General features: G+C 48.3%; 1 protein-coding gene across 1 annotated transcript in view; it reads left to right on the top strand.

Annotated features, from left to right (window-relative positions):
- Nucleotides 1-21,334, top strand: part of LOC126520634 (monocarboxylate transporter 12-B-like) — a 100,028-nt gene that overhangs the window by 38,789 nt on the left and 39,905 nt on the right. The window lies entirely within an intron of this gene.

The raw sequence follows: 21,334 nt of genomic DNA, 5'->3' as shown, positions 1-21,334 counted from the left end.
GACTGTTTTCTTAGACTGCCAAGATTTGCTGCCTGTGTAAAAAAAAAAAAAAAAAAAGCAGGAACGCCCGCTCGTGACGCAGCACTTTTTTTTCTAAGTTACATAGGCGATGTATGAACTTCTAGTGCTTTTAGAGCGGCTTATGTAACATGCATAGTGAAAGAGTGAAACTAAAGCTACTGGGTGTTCTGCAATAGCGATGGCCTTATTGGACAACAAGAGGACATCAATCTACAGTGACTCCATATCAGCTGTTAGGGCATTTGCCAAAGGAACCATATCCGAGCTGGCCCTAAGGATACTAGGAAGCAAGGAGATCAAGCCACACACATTGATCTGGTTTCCAGCACACATGGGACAGATCGAGAGTGCCCCGCCCAACCTCAACGAGTCGGCACACGGAGCTGCGCGAGGGATCATCAACCGCGTAGCTACCGGGCAGCGTGACGCTGGGGGTACTGACAATCGGGACTCTCCTTCCACGTACACCGAAATTACTAAGCACTTTTACTTGGCTCGGAGGATCTACCCCCTCCCACATTGCAAACTCAATAGACCTCAGGCTTTGACACTAAGGCTTCTACAGACGGGGGCTTACCCAAACCCCCTACTTCTTCACCAGGTGTACCCCGAAATTCAGACAACAAATGCATGTGCACTATGCAATGATTTAGCGAATTTACCTCACATGCTCTGGCGATGTCCCGCGTTACACAGCGATGAAAACAACACTTCTTCACGTTGGGATGCGGTCCTACACAGCCCCAACCTCGAAGAACAGTTATGGGCTGTCCAACGGGCCCGCGACGCGGCGGAGAGACTCGGCCTCTCTGTCCCGACGTGGGAGCGGCCCGCTGCGCGCTAGTGCGCGCCCTAAAGGACCCTAATAAAGTTTTTCATCCATCCATCCATCAAGAACAACATTATTTGGGTATGCGCCGTAGCATTTCAACGTAAAACATAATATGTATGCTGACTTGAGTTCATTGCATGTGCTCGGCTTACAAGCTGTGTCGTGAATATCACCTGGCCATTGGTTTGAAGCTCGAAATGCGTATGTATAAATGAGCAAAGGATAAGTGGAAGAAAGGAAGTATCATGGGCCTCGTATTGACCATGTTTTTATTGACTGCGATCGTCACGATCAGCGAAAAACAAGTGCCATATGGGTCGAGTGACTCGAGGCGAGAGCGCGCTCACGTGCGCGGAGAAATGCGAGTACCTGGTGCACGTGAGGACGCGGAATTCTCGCGCGACAAGTGTGCCTTCGCGTGCCACGAGCACGGAATAACCGCGTGTGTTGAGCAACAAACGCGTACACGTGTACCCGCGTCAAGAGTGTAAGACGCGAACGATCCCTGCAATGAACTCCTATTTTCGTAGCATCGCTAACACCGCGTGTACTTCGCCTAAATATCTTGTAAAACAGTGCCGAAAAGCACAAGCAAGGTGTACTTATACCTCGCACACGCGGGTGTTTTCTGTAGGCTTGAAGTTCTCCCGGCCGATTCTGTGTAACCACGCAGAACGACGCTCTCGGTCATTTTTCCCGGTCGGAATCTAGAAAAAAGTCTTTCCAGACTCAGTTCGGTTGCTGCACCCGAAGGCGCAGCAGCCAGGCATGATTTCCTTGTAGTCAAATGCGAGCGCGACAATCAAAACACACACACACACGCGCGCGCGCACGCACACACGCACACGCACGCACGCAAAAAAAAAAAAAAAACGTAGGGAACCTGCGCTGCCTGCGCTCTAACTCAGCCGGCCCGCCCGGCGCTTGGAAGGTATATGGCACCCCAGAGGTCACATGGTACGGTTGGGCCAATGAACGCGTCGGCGGCGCGGGGAAAACGAATGCGTTACTCTGAAATTTTTTCCAGTGACTCTATGTCCCACCTGTTTGCAGCGCCAGTCGCCGTTAAAGATGAGCAACTTGTATTGCGAAGAAATTGGGTGACGCAGGCATATGCTGCCACAAATAACACAGCGACATGGACAGCCGGTATTTTAGCGTTAAGTCCTTTCCAACCTGCAAGTTGTTTTCTTTCGGGGTTGGTTGCAAGATGTTTTCTTGCACTTTGTGCCCCACTTTGTCGCAATATGGACAAATCGGTTCCGTGGGCAGCAACTTCGACAGCCACTTTTGCGGGCCTTTTCACCCATGTGGCTATCAACTTCATACACTTTGAACCATGTAAGCACACATGCTGGTCTCCGTTCTCAGCAAATCATGGCCGAGGTAGGCCAGAAGCACAATTTTCTCATGGCTGCAGCAGTAAAGAACGAATGGGGAGCACCAGGTACGGTGCGTATACAGTGGGAGTATATGTCGCTGTGCGGACTGCAGGAGCAAATGCTTACCTCGAGAGACTGCTCACCAACGCAACTGACCAGACCCCCGCATCCGAGAGACGTAACATGGCGACCACAACCAAATGGGGCAGCAAAACCAGATTCTGCAATCAATCGCTTCAGTGTAGCTTGCGCAAAGGCCCAGGCTATCGAGGACGAAGAGCAATCATCAACGAGACTAGCAAAATGAGAAAGCTTGCAATCAAGAAAGAAGCCGCTCTGCTCTGCAAAGCATTGAATGCTAAAAACATCAAGAAAAGTAAAATGATGCATAGAACACGGTGCGTTGGTTAATGCAACACAGATGCCGATGCTGCATCAGCTATTTCAGGAGAGTAATTGTGCATGACCACATACACCACAAGATGCTGTTACAGATATCTTACTCTACTAGACCGTGACTGGTATTAAGCATCAGCGAAGAATTGGTTGACCTTTATGTTTGGACGAGGATGAATCATCTCTAACGGGAATGGGTAATCAAAAAGCTTGCATTTATAGAAAAAAAATTACACTTGGCATAAATGGAATTGACATGGCTTGGAAGGGCGCGCGGAGAGCCTTTCCTCCTCTCTGGCTTGGGCGATCCGGCTCGGCGCTGCTTGAAAGTATTGCTGTCGCGTGCTGCGGAACGATTTCGAGATGCTTTAGATCTTACTTTGCGAAATTTACGTCATGTTCGTTGATATAATGTCGTCAGGGAAGCCTTTCGGTGCATCGGTAACTACTGTAGGCAGAAATATGTCTTGAGGGCGCAAAAATGTGACACGCATAATCAGCCGCGGTGTACGCACATTGTCAGTCGCGATGTGTGTATGAGTTGTAAACTATTTTGCTTATATCGGCTTTATTCCAACAAAGAAAACCGGTGTCTCTGCATTACCAGCATTAAATGATAAATCAGCTCACTGTCTGATCGCTTGGTGTAGGGAGTAAAACATGAGAGCGCATGCTCGTGCACGGCCAACCTAAGGCAACCACGAAACATCTAAGCGGCAGGCGCTATCAAATATTTGTGATGAACCGGCATCGTTCTCACGCATTTCAAGTCTAGTATACTTGAAATTAACATATGTCTACGCTAGCCTTGCTGCATGAGGCCCATGGCGCTGTTCAACACAGCGGCCACTGCGGTTGGTGAGCCAGCACGATACACATATAAGCTGTGTGCTTCGGCATTGCCTTTTTGGCCTGTATACAGCCATAATATATTTGAGGGTTCGCATAAAAAGAATGCGATGACTATTTTTGAGCGCCAAATTTTCGTAATACGTGTGAGTGCGTCGAACGAACACAACCGAAAAAAAAAATTTGGTTATCATCCTCTTTCTCTAAAAAGCGAGAGAAAACGGGCTAACGCCGCACAACGTTTATAAATATATAACCGCTGATGCCGTATGCTTGGACCATGCGCTATACAGAACAAAGTTATCTGTAATCCGGCACCTACTACTGCTTAGGACGCTCGCGCAGCTCGTAAACGGCCGCTTTGCTGGACAAGCTTAAATCAGACTGTAAGGTATGCTGGTATTACTAGACAAAACTATTTTATTCATGGGTGGAAACCTCATCCATCCAACCAAGTAGTCACGCAATGTAACCTGCAGTGAACAGTTTGAACGCTTGTTAAACAGCACAGCTCCTATCGTAGCAGAACTGTACCGCTGTTACGATCGTCACGTATGTTTCATGGCTCCTAAACCGCAGCTTAGAAATAGAGGATAATACTGCAATAAGGTCACATTAGTGATTGGAACATTTAGAAATACACAATTGATCTCCGAGGCTGATTGTAGGCTCAAATATGCGAGCACACATCGCGCTGCGTGTTCCGTCCACCTCAACGCCAGCAGAAATTCCGGCCATGACGCCTTAAACCACTCCAGCACGTCTCACAGAACCTTTTACCACGTAGAAGACGCACGTCGTACTAAACAGACCACACGACCGCGAAAACAAACGCCAGAACCTACCACCGAGCGTATACCTGTCATGCAAAAGACCGCTTTCACCCAAGCCAGTATCGCGCTGCTCATAGGCGGCGCCACTGCGTTCACAATATGGCGGCGCCTACGAAAAAACGGTCTATAGTGCGACTACAGAACACATGCAAATGTATACTGTCTGTTCTAGGATTCTTAAGCAGCATGTTAAATAAATATTGCTATTGTCCATAAAATTGACGTCTGCCTAATTACATTCCATGTGAAGAGCTTAAGTATTATGAGGATCACAAATGAGAACATTTGTGCGCTTATTCATGCACTAGAAGAGATCACACGGCTGGTTCCACAAGCAAATGCGTGAAAGTCATGAAGCTATTAGAACTGATGCATTATTTTACTGCACGAACGGGATGCACCACTTCACTACTGCTAAAATAAATGCCCTACGGTAAACCAAACTTAATAGCAAGAACATTTGGAATCAACAAGTACGAAATAATGGTGAATTATCATGCTTGCAAATGATTAATACATTAAATTTTGTTTTTCACTACATTTTACCAAAGGATTATTTGGTTTGTGGACTAAAGAAGTTGCCGGCGGACCCGAAAAAAAGTTTTATATGTATATTGATAAGGCTACTCAGTCACATATGGCCACGGCTACAATAAGATGAAAAATGTGACGCGCTTTCCGATACCGCTCTCTTTCTTTCCTGATTGTGTTTGTATAACGACGACCTCGCAACTAAAGGTTTATTTAGGAAACAGCAACGGAGGATCCTGATTGCCGATATGTAATGCAGGGTCTAGTTCGTTAACTTGTCTCCACCTGTAAGTTAATGAGGCGAATATTATATAACGATTCAAGCAGCGGCGTTAAACGACTCACTGTTATTGCCGTTCTCAGCCGCAGCAGAATCAAGCTCTCGTTTCGATGAAGACGTGTTCTGAAATGGCTGACGACCGAAACCTAGCTTTCGGGCTTACATGTCCGCTTGCAAACACGTCACTTCACCCCATGTTAAATAACGCGAGACATCGAAGCGCAATAAACTAGTTTTAGCAATAAAGAAGCAACCAGTCTAAGTTTACGAAGGAATGATTCCGTGCCGCCGTGCACTCAAAATACTGGTAAAAATTTTATATCTAAGCAGAGGTCACGTTAAAGATCAATGAGGGTCAACGCTATTGGCCTTTATAGTGACAAAGAAACAATAAACTTATTATTAAAGTGTACAATATTTAATTTGCAATGATAATTGTGCCCTCTTTCTTACGTAATAAAATGCTTCGGTAATTGTAGGAGAAAGTTTGTAAGATGAAATTGCGCTTATTACGGCGCCTCTAGCAGAAATATTGGAACTAACGTAAGCATCCTCAAGTGACCCTACTATGCTGGTTTTATCAGGAGCGCCGCGTGGTCGATTTTTTCGCCCTGTGTGGCCATTTGTTTGAGAGTGCGCTACCCCGGGCGTGCCCGGGGGAGCGCTGTCCCTAGATCCCGCGGAAATCCAGACTGGTTGCTCACGTGACAGCTGGCGCTCGGTGGGAGAGAGAGAAGGAGACAGAGAGAGGGTGAACCGCGGCAAGCGGGCAGAGTTGTTGAACCGGCGAGGCGAGCGCCACCTGTCTTGGACGTCAGGCAAAGTGTGGCCGGCAGCTGCAGTTCTCGTAGCCCCGAGCCTCCGTAGACGCGACCCCGAGTCCGTCTAGACATTACTCCAGCTGGGACGTCCTACTCGACACTCCGCGGATAAGCCTACGTGTTCGGCAGCGCTCAGACACTCCGTCGGGACTCCTTATCCTTTAATTGCGCTCCATATTTTATTTAATGAGAGCAGCATTAGTTGGTAATCCATTACTTAAATGATATTGCGCGACAAAAAACGACACGGACGTGAGAGACGACACACCAAGCACAAACTTTCACCTAAGTTTATTGTGCCACTTCGTCGGTTTTATACATGGCAGGCAGCGCGGATCGCGCATGCGCTTACAAGGAAATGAAGTGCGAATTGACGTAACGTGGTTACGAGGCATGTGATGCTTTACTTATTTACTTTATTTACTTATTCATCGCGGGTTCGTTTTTGTATGTTGTGTTAGCGTAGTGCTTGCCGCGATTATTGTCGCGTGTATTTTTCATTTGTGTCACGTATTTTTTTATTACTTCGCGAGTGTTGGAAATCCCCATGTGGTGGGCTTTGCTTTGTGCGTTGCACCAGAGAGCGGTTGTCGTGACTTTCATTGCAGTTTAAGTCGCGTGTATAGCCGGGTTTACTGTTCACTTGTCGCGTATTACCTTGTATTATTAACAGGTGGCTGAGGAAGCACTTCGTTCTTCCTCAGCCACCTGTTGCCTCGTGCCTCGGGTCCATGGTCGATCAGGTGTGGGCATTATCGCCGGTCTGCCAGTCGAGCCACCCGTAACGCACGCGGTATGGGATTGATGTCATCCCATCCCCTCCGGAACGGAGAGTGCGGTAATCTAACCACCAATCTTTGACAGCTGGCGTCCGCTACAGGACATGCTGACCGCGATCTTCCGTGACCACGATGCATATAGGGCAGAACAGACGCGTTTGGTTAAAAAGGCGTAGTGGGGCCGAGGTATGGCCGAGGAAGCGGAGCGATTTGTTGCTGTCAGAAAGCAGCTGGGACTTGAAAGAACAGCGCTTCCGGAATTTCTGCGCAAGGAACAGGTGGTGCATCGCGAGCACCTTAAAGTACAGGAACAGCGAAAGCGCGAAGACGATGAGCGCGGCAAGTCGCTGAGCAACCAGCGTTTCCTTGAAATTGAGAGGGAGCTCCAGCTATTGCGCGCGAAGAGGGAAGAGGCAAGCAATAGGGGAGGCTCAGAAATCTTGCCAAATGCGGGCCTAGTGATAGTGCATTTCTAGGGGGTAAGCTGCCCGAACTACTCAAGCAGATCAAAGGCGTGGACCACGCGTTCTGTGCCGACGATATAACGGTGTGGACGAACCGCGTGGGGTCCGATGCCTGGGCCGAGGAAGCCCCGCAAAGGGCGGCAACGACCGTCCACGAGTACGCCAAGACCTGCGGCCTGATTTGCGCTCCACAGAAATCGGAGCTGCTCATGGTACAGCCCGGAAGACCAAAAAAAGAGCCGCTGCCGAACATTATTATCATCATCGATGGCACAGAGATCAAGCCAACGCAGCAGATCCGGATACTGGGCCTGCTGTTGCGCAGCGGCGGCAAGGCGCACGCAGCCGTCAACGAAATCAAGACCACATCAGAGAGCTCCTGAGCATGATCCGGAGAGTCACCAACCGGAACAGAGGGATCAAAGAAGAAGACGCACTGCGCTTGGTGTAGGCATTCGTCATGTCACGCGTAACGTACTCCGCCCCGGACCTCCAGCTTACGAAGGTGAACCGCGACACGCTGAACACGACGATAAGGAAAGCAGTCAAGCTCGCCATAGGCATCCCAGTCTACTCGTCAACGCAGAAGCTGCTGGACATGGGTGCCCACAACACGGTGGAATAGCTGATGGAAGCACACCTATCCCACCAGAGAGTAAGGCTGAGTCGGACAGAGCACGGCCGGGCCGACTCAGGATGACAAATTGAACAGCAACCGGCAACGGAGCCTCTCCCCACAACGTGGAGAGACATTATTAAGACCAAGCCCATCCGCCGGAACATGCAGCCGGGGAGGAACGACGAGAGACGCTTTGCGCGGGCCAATGCACTGGCTGGACATCTGGAAGAGGACCCCGAGGTTCTCTACGCGGCCGCCTCGCTTCCCAAGCACGGCACCCGAGCAACGGCGGTCGTCACCACCATCGATAAACTGGTCACAGGCGCGTCGATACGGACGACGAATACCGCCGGTCCTCACTCCCGGCTGCGCACGCGCACAACCGGGAGTGACGACCGTGGTCACAGACTCCAAGACCGCCTATGTAAGCTACCGCAAGGGGAACATCTGTCCCACGGCACTAGCGATCCTCACCAAACACAAATCACCAGGACGGGCCGTTGAGCTCGTGGGGGTCCCGGCTCACTCGCAAGTGGAAGGCAACGCACTCGCCGACCACTACGCCCGAGAACTGTCAATCCGGGCCGAGGATGATTCAGAGCTACCGCACCCCGTGACAAATTACAAAGATAACACCCAAATGTACAGAAGCGGCAGATGTAGGCTTCCCCGTCCGCATCCGAAACTCAGCCGAAGGCAGCAAACGATCGTGCGACGCACGCAAGCGGGGTCGCTAGCGCATCCCGTGCTCTTGCTCAAGATGTTCCCAACAGAGCATGACACTTCATGCCTGTTTTGCAGACGATCAGAAAGCACTCTAGCACACGTCCTTGCAGAGTGCACTAGGCTCGAGAACCCCCCACCATCTCTACCCCCCTCCCTAGTCCTCGCCCTTCCCCCCCCTCCCCCCTGAGCGATGGGAGACCTTGTTGTCCAGCCCCGACCTACCGACCCAGCTCGCGCTGGCGGCTAGGGGCCAGGAACTGCTGGACGCATACGGGACCTGAGAAGAAGGTTCTACCCAGTCTGGTGCCAGCGCGCACCAACCTTTACTAAGGGCTCAATGAAAGTTCATTCTCTCTCTCCAACAGAGACTACTGGCACCTTTTAACGAGAAGTAGGACGACCTGGACGCGTGCCTGACGCGCTTTGAGCGAGTGGCCGAAGCCCACGGATGGGCGATGGAACAATGGGCCACCGCCCTTAGTACGTGCCTGACGGGAGAAGCACTAATATGTTCGGCCGCATGCCAGCGTCGGAGGTGTTGGCTTACGACAAAGTTAAACCGGCCCTCCTACATCGCTTTCACCTGACAAAGGAGTGCACCCGGAAGAAATTCAGGACGGAAGCACCCCAGGACGACATAAAAACGCGTAAACTCGCAAAAAAGAAATGAAATTAGGTGTATCTCACAGGTAGTACGCCTGTCAGACACACCTCTTTACTTGGCAAACAAGGAACCAAATCGAATGGACTCGCGCAGGAAAGAAGCGCAGGAAGAACACTTCCGAGAAGAAGTAGACAAACGAAAGTGCAAAATAAAGATTTCTATCATCCTCAGCCTATATTATGTCCACTGCAGGACGAAGGCCTCTCCCTATAGTAGATCTGTATAGTAGTATACAGCCTGAACAAAGAGAAATTGGCAACGAAGGCACACGGACCACGCGGAGTTGTGTTACTCCTCCAGCCAATCACAGAAGCAAATAAAATCGTCGTCATGCGGCCTTTTCAAAATGGCGTCGTACTTCATAGCTCCGGAGCGTCTGCTGTTCTTGAAGAGTCTTTTCATCGACGGAAGGAATGAGTTGTGCAACAGACATGAACAAAGCGTATGGAGTCTGAGCATTTCACTCTTGTAAAATCTACGCGCCTTGGTAGCTTAGTGGCTATGTTGCTGCGGTGCTAAGAACGAGGTCGCGGGATCGAAAAAAAAACTGTGGAAGTGTCAGGATTGCCGTAAACTCTGCAAAGCTGGCGGTTGAACTCAGAAAGAGAGCGATGATTCTACTGTTGCCACCGTGCTACTTGATATAACCCGAAAACTTGATGAACTGCTTCCTCTAAGAAAGTCGTTCAAGACATGGAAGAATCCCTGAGCAAGATGGCCAAGAAATACAACACCATTGTTTCTAATGTTGTGAGGCACAATGGTGAAATTAAGAACCTGAAAAGCAGAGTGTCCAAACTTGAGGAAATCCGCGCCTGCGCGGAAATAAAGAAGCTTTATTGTGCGGTTAACGACCTGGAATACCACAGCAGGAAACTGAACATTGAACTTCATGGCATCCAGAAGAAACACAAGGAATGTTTTATGTCTGAGGTTAACGCTATTGCGTCAAAACTTCAGGTCGCACCATTAACTTTTCAAAGCGTATCTGCGATCCACCGGCTAACCTCTAGCTCAGATGAGATTCCTGTAATCCTCGTCCGCTTCTCGAGTCAGTCGGCTAGGGATCAATGGTTCGATAAACGTAATAATTGCCAACTGTTAAGAACGGCGCACACATGATGGAAAACCTAACTACGCAAAACAGGGCCCTACTGAAGTTGGCTAAAGTATGGGCGCATGTGCTTGATTTTTGCTATGCGTGACACTGAAGTGGCAAAATTTTCGTCTGGAAAGAGAAGGGCGGTCGCGCCCACTTGATAAAATGTCCCAGTGACCTTGCCAAACTTGTTTCCTGAATTCCCGGTTACGGTATTTGTATACGTCAACCATTTCTTGTGCTGAATGTGTGTGCCCATGTGACTTGTTTACCTACTTTGGGCATACACACAGAAATGGTGCAAAATGCGTTCATTTGAATTGTCAGTCTGCTTGCAATAAGCATGATGAGCTCGACGCATTTTGCGTCTCTTTCGACTTTATCATGGTGTCAGAAATGTGGTACCACCAAAACTCGGCCGTTTTGCAACCTCCGAACTACAGATGCTTCACGCAGTCGAGGACGATTACACGTGACGGTGGAGTTAGTTTCTGGTTCGAAACAAGTTAGTAGTGCAACGTATAGAAGATTTCTGTACTGTGACTGCACACCCTGCACAGCTCCATTTGTAGTCTTGCCGTGAGCGCCCAACGCGAGGCGTCCCACTGACCTTTGGTTCCCATCGAGTCCTGATTGTACCCCTGATTTGAAGCAAACAACTGCATTGCCAAGAGTAGGTCTTAGAACCATTACACCTTTCCGCACACCCCGGAGCACCTCGTACCTATTGTATCCCCATAGCGCTCTGTTCTTCATTGTAGCTGCATTTCTCTTCCCCTTTACTGGTAATGTCCTTTCCTGTGATTCCATATATCTATTCCCTTCGTTTATCCATAATACCAAGGTATTTATTTTCTTATTTATTTATTTATATTTATTTATATTGAAGAATTAATAAAGTTGAAGTTGAAGTTTTACCCGAGGTACTTCCTGGCCCTGTATTGCCTCTGTCTGTTCACTGTTTTCATTGAATACCATTACACCTGATTCTCCAACACTAAATTTCAAACCCAAATTCTCGCCTTCCTGTCCACACATATTAGCCAAATGTAACAAATAATTTTGCTTGCTAGCTAGCAGCAGAATGTGGTCCGACTAAAATGAACCTGGAAGCTGCTGCTGTACTACTGTATCCGCCTGCTTGTATGATGTGACTTCCTTCTAGCGGACCCTCCATCCTCACCATGTACATCATAAACACAACTCTTGATATTTCAATACACTGAGTAAGAAGAAATAAGTTATCATCCAAACGCCTACCTATTGTTGAGCCATTCTGTAGCTCTCCCAACAGGCCATTATTCTCTGCCCTGCTTGCAGCTTTAATTTGATTGTGTGATGCAAGATTCTTGTGCTCAAGGTTCTGACGGTTCTCTTAGGCGGAGCCTCCGAGAACATAATTGAGGAAAAAGCCGTTGGTTTCGGAAACACACACACAAACTTTCAATGAAACAAGAAAGAGGCTTAAAATAAGTAGAAGGAAATAGAAAGCATAAAATAAACACTCAAACAGACATCACGGCAGTAAGAAACACACTTGGGGCTAGTATGACGTTAACTAGTGCGCGTGTCCGGGCTTGCCACGACGGCAGGGACGCATAACAGTCTCGACGTGGAGACGCGGCGACAAGTTGATGAGAGGAGTTGCGCCGGTCTCACCAAAGGTTGGGGTGTTGACCCGTTGATCAGGTGACCAGAGCGCGCTATCTCTGGCTTGGAGATAGAAGGCAGGCGCCTAGGCGGCACGAGTAGATGGCGGGGGCGTTCTGGCCGAGCATCTGGGCGTAAAACTCGGGTAAAACTCGGGCCCGTAGCCCGACTGCTCCCGTCCTGCCCACGGGCGCACAGAAGCTCGAACGCCGGCCACGGGCAGCAGGCGTCACGACAGACGGGGGCGGTGTTCTGGCCGGGTAGCTGGGCGTAGAACTCGGGCCTGTAGCCCGACTGCTCTCGTCGTGCCCACGGACGCACAGAAGCTCGAACGCCGGCCTCGGGCAGCAGGTGTCACGACAGACGGGGGCGGCGTTCTGGCCGGGTAGCTGGGCGTAGGACTCGGGCTACGTCACGACTGCTCTCGTCCTGCCCACGGGCACAGAAGCTCGCCGGCCTTGAGCAGCTGGCGGCACGCTCGGGTAGACTGCATGGCGACGCCCAGGAACGGGTTGGCAGGAGGCCCCGGTCGGGTGAAGTCCTGGTGGCTCGGGTCCGGAACCCGACCGCCCGTCTTCAACTCCCGGTCCGGTGGCCGTCTGCTGGCGTCGCTTCCTGGAACTTTCCCGGCGTCTCTCCCTTCTGCCAGCGCGCCTCGCCTTTTCTTCCGCCCTGGCCGATTAGTCATTTTCCGATTGGCTGCCTGACGCCCCGTGGTCTTTCCTAATTGGTTGACATTTTACTCTTGTTTTCTTTTCTTGCGCCGCGCGTTCACGTGCCGGACGCTCTTCGGCGTCGTCGTTTTCCTCCACCACGGAATTCGCCTCGGTGCGCGCACTCCTTGTCGTCTGCTTCTGTCCCTCCCGAACACCGCACCATGTCGCGCACCACACACATCACAGATTGCCTGCCTTGCTAGCCTATATATTACCGATGTAATTATCAACGGTCTATACGACTGAATTCTATCTTTCTCCCCCTTACCTTTATACATTAAATTCATTCTACTTCGTGGCCAACAGACTAGGACTCGTCTATCTTTTAAAGTTTTTTCCACTGCTTTCACTAGAACTTCCTTACTTATTGGTCCTAGTTCATTAGTCAGCTTAACGGGAACCTCGTCTAGCCCTGGGGCAGTGCGCTTTGGAATTTTCTCTCCGGCTTTCGTCCGGTTGAAATTTGTCAGCACCGGCTACTTTTCCATCTGGTTCTCTATCATATTCTTTTTTGCTTAAAATGCAACCTCGTGATCGCCTTGGAAAGATTCCGCTGTTATTTTTCGGATGTTATATTGCCCCTTCCCCTTGCAGTTCGCTTGCATCTTCGTCTAGGATATATTGTTTTATTGCTGTTGCCTTCCTGCCTAATAAGTTTATGTGGTTGCAAATTATTCTAGGTGCGGCCTTCTTTTTCTCACGTATTTTTGAGAACCAACGTTTACATTCATCTTTTATCTTTGCTTGCACCAGTATTTGAACCATAAACGTTTTCTCCCCGTATGTTTCCCATTTACTGGCTATTTCATCCTGCGGAAACTGCGCCTTCTTTGCCTGCCTGTGCTCTCTGGATGCTTTCTGTCGTTCGGCGATCGCTTCTCATATCTCCCTTTCCCACTAGCTTCTCGGTTGCTTTTTTCTCTTTCCAAGGAACATGTTGTTTCTCTTTCCGTATTTCTGTCGTTAATACACTTAGAAGCTCACTATATTCCCACTTTTTACTTGGCCATTTGCGAAATTCTTCCTCGACTCTAGTGACTATATTTGTTATTTTTTCAGCGTTAGAGTTTGGACTGGCCATTTTGCACTCCTTGCTCTCTTTCCCAACTACATGTCCCATTTTCAATATGATGCGTTTATGGGCACTCCATATGCTGCTATACCCTTCCTCGTCAATCACCATTTGTCTCAACTTATCATGAATTCCGTCTTTCATCAGATAGTAATCAAGGGTCGATGGCCGGTTTCCCACTACCCACGTGATCTTTCCTTCACACTTAGGCCCTCTATTCACAATAACGAGGTTATGTTGCGCACAAAGGTCTAGCATTGACTTCCCGTTGTTGTCGGTACAGCTATCTAAATCCTGTATGTGGGAATTCATGTCACCTAATTCATGCCACCGGGTGGATGAATGGATGTTATGAGCGTCCCCATTGGAACAGGGCGGTGGGTTGCGCCACCAAACTCTTGCTATTGCACTGCCTAATGTCCCACCTAGGTTAAAAAATAGAGATGAAAAACCAATATGAACTCACACAACCAAATTTTCTGACCACCTATTGAGAACTTTGCTTTTGTACGTCTCTGTTCTCTGTCGTTTCCCTAATTTTCTTCTACCAATCTTCCAATCGCCTCTTACTAATCTCTATTGCGGATGTGTTTACTTTTCCACTGCTCTCGCTGAATCCAAGGGCTTCAAGGAGGCCAGGGGTGCCTAAATCGACCGCGGGGCAGACGGCTTCACATTCTAATAAAACATGCTCCAACATTTCCCCAGCTTTACCGCAGTAAGCACAACGTTCTTCTTCCTTCATAAATCTCGCTTTATAGTTGTCTGTTCTCAGACATCCTGATCTCACTTCGAAACGTAATGATTTCCCATTTGGTCTATCATAAATTGCTTCTGTCCTAATTTAGTTTATTCCTCCTAAGCAGTTATTCGTGGCAGGTTTCGTTTCCATTGCCGCCAACCATGAGATTATTCCCGCCTCTCTGACTTTCCGCTTGATGTTCTTTGTTGCTGTGTTGCCCATCCTACAGGCTGCATACTTGTTGCGAAACTTCCTAGAACCCGCCGTGGTTGCTCAGTGGCTATGGTGTTAGGCTGCTGAGCACGAGGTCGCGGGATCGAATCCCGGCCATGGCGGCCGCATTTCGATGGGGGCGAAATGCGAAAACACCCGTGTACTTAGATTTAGGTGCACGTTAAAGAACCCCAGGTGGTCGAAATTTCCGGAGTCCTCCACTACGGCGGGCCTCATAATCAGAAAGTGGTTTTGGCACGTAAAACCCCATAATTTTTTAAACTTCCTAGTTCTTTTCCTCCACTATGAATCGATGTTTTTCCTGTACAGATACCTGAACACTTTCCCAGCCCATTCACTTTCTTCCGTATTCCTCAGTCGTTCTGCATAATCAATTTTACTGTGGGCTTCCCGCACTTTAAATGTAGTCCAGCCCATAGCAGCCTGTGGAGCTTCATTTGTAGTATTCCCGTGAGCGATCAATGTGAGGCGTCCCACTGACCTTTGGTTCCCATCGAGTCCTCATTGTACCCTTGATTTCAATCACACAACCGCATTTCCAAAAGTAAGTCCTTGAACCATTGCACTTTTTCACATACCCCGAAGCACCTCGTACATATTGTATCACCACAGCTCTCTGTGCTTCATTATGGCTGCATTTCGCTTCCCCTTTGCTGTTATTTTTTTTCCTTGAGCTTCCACAGGTCACCTGCCTTCGTTTATCCATATACCTAGGTATTTATATTCTCTTACCCGAAATATTTCCTTACCCTCTAATGCCACTGTCAGTTGTTCAGTGTTTCCATTGAATACCATAGCACCTCATTTTCTAACACTAAATTTCAAACTTAAATTCTTGCCTTCCTGTCCACAGATATTAGCCAGACGTTGCAAATCACTTTGTTTGTTAGCTAGCAACACAATGTCGTCCGCATAAAGTAAACTTGGAAGCTGCTGCTCTACTACTGTACTCGCCTGTTTGTATGAGAGATTAAACCAGATACTATTTCCTCCTAACGCCCTCTTCATCCTCACCATGTTAGATCGTAACCAGCAGTCGGGATAAAGGGCACCCTGCCTCAGTCCCTTGTTGATATAAAATTCTTCCTCGCTGCTCATCGGTTCCCATTTAACGCAAACAGTATTTTCTTGACAAATCTCTCTAGAAACTGTAGACAATCGTCACCTAAGCTTTCCGCTTTGAAAATTTCCCACAAAATGTTGCGGTCTACGATGTCATACGCTCCTGTAATGTCAAAAATGCCACATATAACGGCCTGCTTTCTACTGCTGATATTTCAATACACTGCGTAAGAACAAATAAGTTATCATCCATTCGCCTACCTATTCTGAAGCCATTCTGAAGTTCTCCCCTAATGCCATTATTCGCTGCCCATGCTTGAAGCTTTAATTTGATTGCCTGCATTGCTAGCCTGTAGATTACCGATGTAATGGTCAACGGTCTATACGAGTGAATTCTACCTTTCTCCCCCTTACCTTTATAAATTGAATTCATTCTACTTTGTCGCCAGCTATCTGGTATCCGTCTATCTTTTAAAGTTTTTCCCACTGTTTTCACCAGAGCTTCTTTAGTTTTCGGTCTTAGTTCATTTATCAGCCTAACGGGAACCTCGTCTAGCCCTGTGGCTGTGCGATTAGGAATTTTTGCTTCCGCTTTCTTCCAGTTAAAATTTGTCAGCGCCAGTTTCTTTTCAATCTGGTTCTCTTTCATGCTCTTTTTTTCTTTGAATACAACCTCGTCATTACCTTCGAAAGATTCAGCTCTTATTTTTCGGATGTAATTTAAAGCCGCTTCCCCTTCCAGTTCGTTTCCATCTTCGTCTAGGATACGTTGTATTGTTGTTGACTTCCTGCCTAATAATTTTATGTGGTTCCAAAATATTCTAGGTGTGGCCTTTTTTTTCTCACGTATTTTTTTGACAACCAATGTTCAATTTCCCCTTTTATCTTGGGTTTTACTAGTATTTGACCCAGATACTTCTTCTTCCGGTATATTGTCACGTGGTCGTGACGTCAAAGAACACAGTAGCAATACTGTGAAAGGCAAAAACTAGCTTTTATTGGGCGAACCTGTGCCCACAAAACAGGCTACACTTAAAGCACAACGAGAGCGGCGAACTCAGTCGGCGATCGTCGTAAATCTGATGAGCGGGTCAAGCGCATCGGCTTTTATACATCTGTCGTCGAATGTTCCAGAGCAATCGCTGTGACCCGTGTGTCTTCCACAAAGTTCTACACTATTCGCGTCGCGCATACATGCAATCAGATTACACAAGTTGCGATGAAAGGGAGTGACCGGAACCATCGATAACATTCCAGAAACTTCTTTTACATGCAGGCGCGTCGTGCGCGGCGCGATAACATTTGTTAGGCGGCCAAACGTGGTCGCCCGATAAAGATAAGTACATTTACTGGCCACTTCATCCTGCGGTAACTGTGCCTGCTTTGCCTGCCTGTGTTCTCGGGATTCTCTCTGTCGTTCGGTAATCGCTTCTCGTACCTCTCTGTTCCACCAGCTTTTCGGTTTCTTTTTTCCTTTCCAACGATCATGTTGTTTCTCTTTCCCTATTTGTATCGTTATTACACTTAAAAGCTCACTGTATTCCCACTCTTTACTTGGCCATTTGTCAAGTTCTTCCTCGATTCTAGTGGCTATATTTGTTATTTGTTCAGCGTTCAAATTTGGATTGGCCATTTTGTACTCCTTGCTCTCTTTCCCAACTTCATATCCCATATTCAAAATGATGCGTTTATGGTCACTCCTTATGCTGTTATACCCTTCCTCATCAATGAGCATTTCTCTCAACTTATAATAAATTCCTTCTGTCATCGGACAGTAATCAATGGTTGATCGCGGGTTTCCCGCTTCCCACGTGATCTGCCCTTCACACTTATGCCCTCTATTCACGATAACGAGGTTATGTTGCTCACCAAGGTCTTGCGTTGACTTCCTGTCGATGTTGGTATAACCATCTAAATCCTGTATGTGGGCATTCATGTTGCCTAATAGGATAATTTCAGCATCATTCTCGTAATCCTTAATATCAGCACTTATGCATTCCACTAACTCTTTATTCTTCTCTGCGTAATTATTTCCGGTCCACAAATACGTAACGCCTTGCTAAGTTTCTTTCCCACTCATTGTGCCCGATAACCAAAGATGCTCTTGACATTTTGAATTTACTCTTTTTCATTTGGCCCCCTGATGGACAAGCATTCCTACTCCCCCTCCTTTTATTTCCGACTTAGCTGTGTTGCACCCTTCCCGAAGATAATTCTTAAACACTGGCGGCTTTTCCGAGTCTCTAAGGTGCGTTTCAGTAACAGCATACACCCCTATTTGTTTTCTATTTAACTGCAGCTCACCCTGTGCCCATTTTCCCTTTCTTCTGCCACCCTGCATATTTATGCAGACTATTGCATGGCGAGCTCTCTTTCTTGCTTTCGTCCTTTTTCTGTTATTGATGACGATGTTATTCTGAGGTTCCCCTAGAGGACCTTCTTCATTACTAGATACTCTGGCCTCCTGAGCGCCCGTGGGCCCCCTAAAAAAGCAGCAGCGTGACCACCAAGTCGCCAGCCCACTTCTCGTGCCAGCCTGTAATTGAAGCGGATTCCGTCTCGTTTAAAACCACCACACTTCTCACTTCCCTGTTTACTTCGACAACCTCGAAGACCTCCTCTCGACTCATTTTCCATATCGCCTCATTAGTAGTCAATACGGCTCTTTTTTACGTGACTGCCACGTGCAGGCACCTCCGGCACTGTGCACTCTACGATTTGCACTTGAGGGGAGAGTTCGTGCAAGTCGTCCGTCGCCAAGTGCTGGGCTAGTCCTGTCCCTTTCCTGTTTAGGACGTAATTTAACCCACCTGCTACTATGACAAGGTGGCGCACGTGGGCATTTTTCGCGAGCTTTCTTTTTGCTCGCTCCATGACAAAACCCAGTCTCCGGCATGGAAATGTCCCTTCCGCCACTCTTTTATCGCCTTTCACCCTCCCCACAGTTGCCTCTGAGCAACTGGCCAGGTTTGGGTTGCCGGCGATAATCACGATTTCATTCTCTCCTACCTCTCCGTGCTTCCCTTTGTCTTTTTCCGCGTGATTCGTACTCTTGGTGGCCTCAAGGTAGATGCCGCTCTTTCCAGCTAGCCCGTCATTAAGTTGCGCGCATTCCACGTACTTTGCTGGCACTCCCTCTTCTGTCACGTCGGGGGACTGCGTTACGTTGTCACGACCATTCTCGTTCACAATAGCGGTCCTGTTCATCTTTTCCTCGGCTGCTACAAGCCTTTCTTTAACTACCTTTCGTGCATCATCAGCTCCCTGCTAAGCTCATTTTGAGCTCTTCCACCTGCTTGACCGGCTCTTCTTGGAAAGCGTCCATTTCCTGCAGCCTAGTATCGACATCAGTGTGTGCCGGTTAACTCGGTTTCCTATCCATTCTCATGTGTCCCCTCATCTGCCTTGACGGCCCCCCCGCGCACTGCCTGCTTTCTGGCTTTCTTGCCATGTATTGCAGGGCTTTTTTTAATACAAATACTATAATACGATAATAATGCAGAGCACGTGCCTTTTAGCGAATACCGATATGCACCTCTGTTTCAAAAGCAATCAATGCCGCGGAGACCCAAGGTATGACACGCTCTCGCACCCGCTCAACTACGCGGCCATGCTCTCACTTTCCTACCAAAACACACACCGTAAAACCACTAATAACTATTAGTCTTACCACCTCCAAGCTACCATTTAAAGGCTACAAACACTCAACGTCCCACCCGGCTGCACGTGTTGAAGCACGTAGCGCGAAATGACACTCTAACCATCATGCAAAGCGAAATGTACACCAAACACAGCCGCGCACAAGAACTAGAGAAAAAAAAACAGCAAAATGCTATTTAAAGGCTAAAAAATCAGCAAATGAAAAACAGAAGCAAGCTCAAAGCATGCTGCAAAACGTATGATTTCGTCGCCACCATGGAGACCCGAAAAGCACGTCCATTCGCCACAAAATCTGAAGTAAGAACCACCGGATGGATGGATGGATGGATGATTGAGGCTCAACCCTTTGAATCGGACGGTGGCAGTGCGTGCCACCTAGCGCGCCACCACCGCTCCTAGCCTCGGCGCGCCCTCTGGTGGTGAGCTCCGGAACCTGCCCCCCTGCGTGACACCGGAGGCTGGAAGCGAAGCCTCGACTTGAAAAAGCTCCGCTGTTAAGAAGGCGAGACCCGTGAAGTATTCGTTACGCGATCCTCCAGCTCCATTATAGAATAACGCAGTGAAGCGATTTCGCTTGCGAGGCTAGAGTGGGTAAGTGTCTGTGTTTGCGGTAACGCTCGCCTCCTGAAATCATGGGTTGACGGCACTTCAAATATTGCTATTTCTGCTATTAAGGAACTAATTTGAAATATTGTTGCGATATGACACTCCTTAAAGGGCGCGTACCAACTCTTAATGAAACGCAGGGCCGGAATGAATACAGGCGCTGCCGCTCGAAACTACGACGGCTGATGGCAGAGTGGAAGTGCTTCGGAGCATTTTCGCCCGTTTCGGCCTACCTGACAAAGTCGTGTCAGATAATGGATTCAAGTTGATCAGCATGGTGACAGATATTCTTCAGAGATAATCATGTGTGTCACGTTACAACTGGACCTTATTATTTGAAGTGAGACGGGGCAGCAGAGCGCGCTGTGCGCACCGTCAAAAGAGCACGAACGGTAAAATAAATCATGGTCGCTGCAATGTTGACTCGCTAAATTCTTTCTTCGCTACAGTATAACGCCGACGAAGTACGGCAATCTGGAGGTTTTGCTGGTGTTGTGATTGGCCGTTCACCACGTGACACCCCTCGGTCAGGGCTTGCACAATCATAGGAAACGGGTCGACGGCCTTGTCAAAATGGTTCTCGACACGGTTGAATTATGTCCAGCGCGGCAATACCTCGTTCAAGAGAGGTGTGAGCATTTAGCAATGATACGGTTGTCAACTGTCAGCAGCACAAACTGGCGTGTCCAAGCCGAAGACGCGCTCAGTGCGATGATCCAACCATCACTTGTCAGAGTACGATTGGAGTCGGTGAAAAGGGCGACCTACCTCCGGATTGGTGGGACCTGATTTCAGCTGCCTCCTGACACCGGATTGGTGGGACCTCATGTCATCGGCCTCCTGGCACCGGATTGGGGGAAGTGATTAAACAATGAATACGCATGGCATAAAAGGAGTTACGGATGGCGGGAGTAATGGGCTACTACAACTTTATCATCAACTTTTCTGTATTTATTTGCATTTTCTTGTATATATGTAAATATATACGTACTTATCCAACGTCCTGAATATCGGACCCAGCCTCACGTTCCCTCACTCCTCCGCGAGGGAAAAGGATTCTACGTATTCGAGCCCGAGTCGCAACATTGGATGGCAGTGGTGGGATAGTCTTTGCAGCGCTTAGACTTCAGCATGGCGAGTGCACGACCTTTTCTCCGTGAGGGCTGCCAGGCTTAACGTGGTTCTTCCTATTGCAAAGGTTCAGGAAGCCTTCGCGAAAGATACCTTGCTTCTGCACTTAATTCCTTAAGAAACTTGCCGGCAAAAGAGAGGTACCCATGGATTGGAGGAAGTTGC

Source organism: Dermacentor andersoni, chromosome 3, assembly GCF_023375885.2.
Source record: "Dermacentor andersoni chromosome 3, qqDerAnde1_hic_scaffold, whole genome shotgun sequence".
Classification (NCBI taxonomy): Eukaryota; Metazoa; Arthropoda; class Arachnida; order Ixodida; family Ixodidae; genus Dermacentor; species Dermacentor andersoni.
The sequence above is the reverse complement of the archived record's forward strand: the minus strand, read 5'-3'. Positions and strand labels throughout refer to the sequence as shown.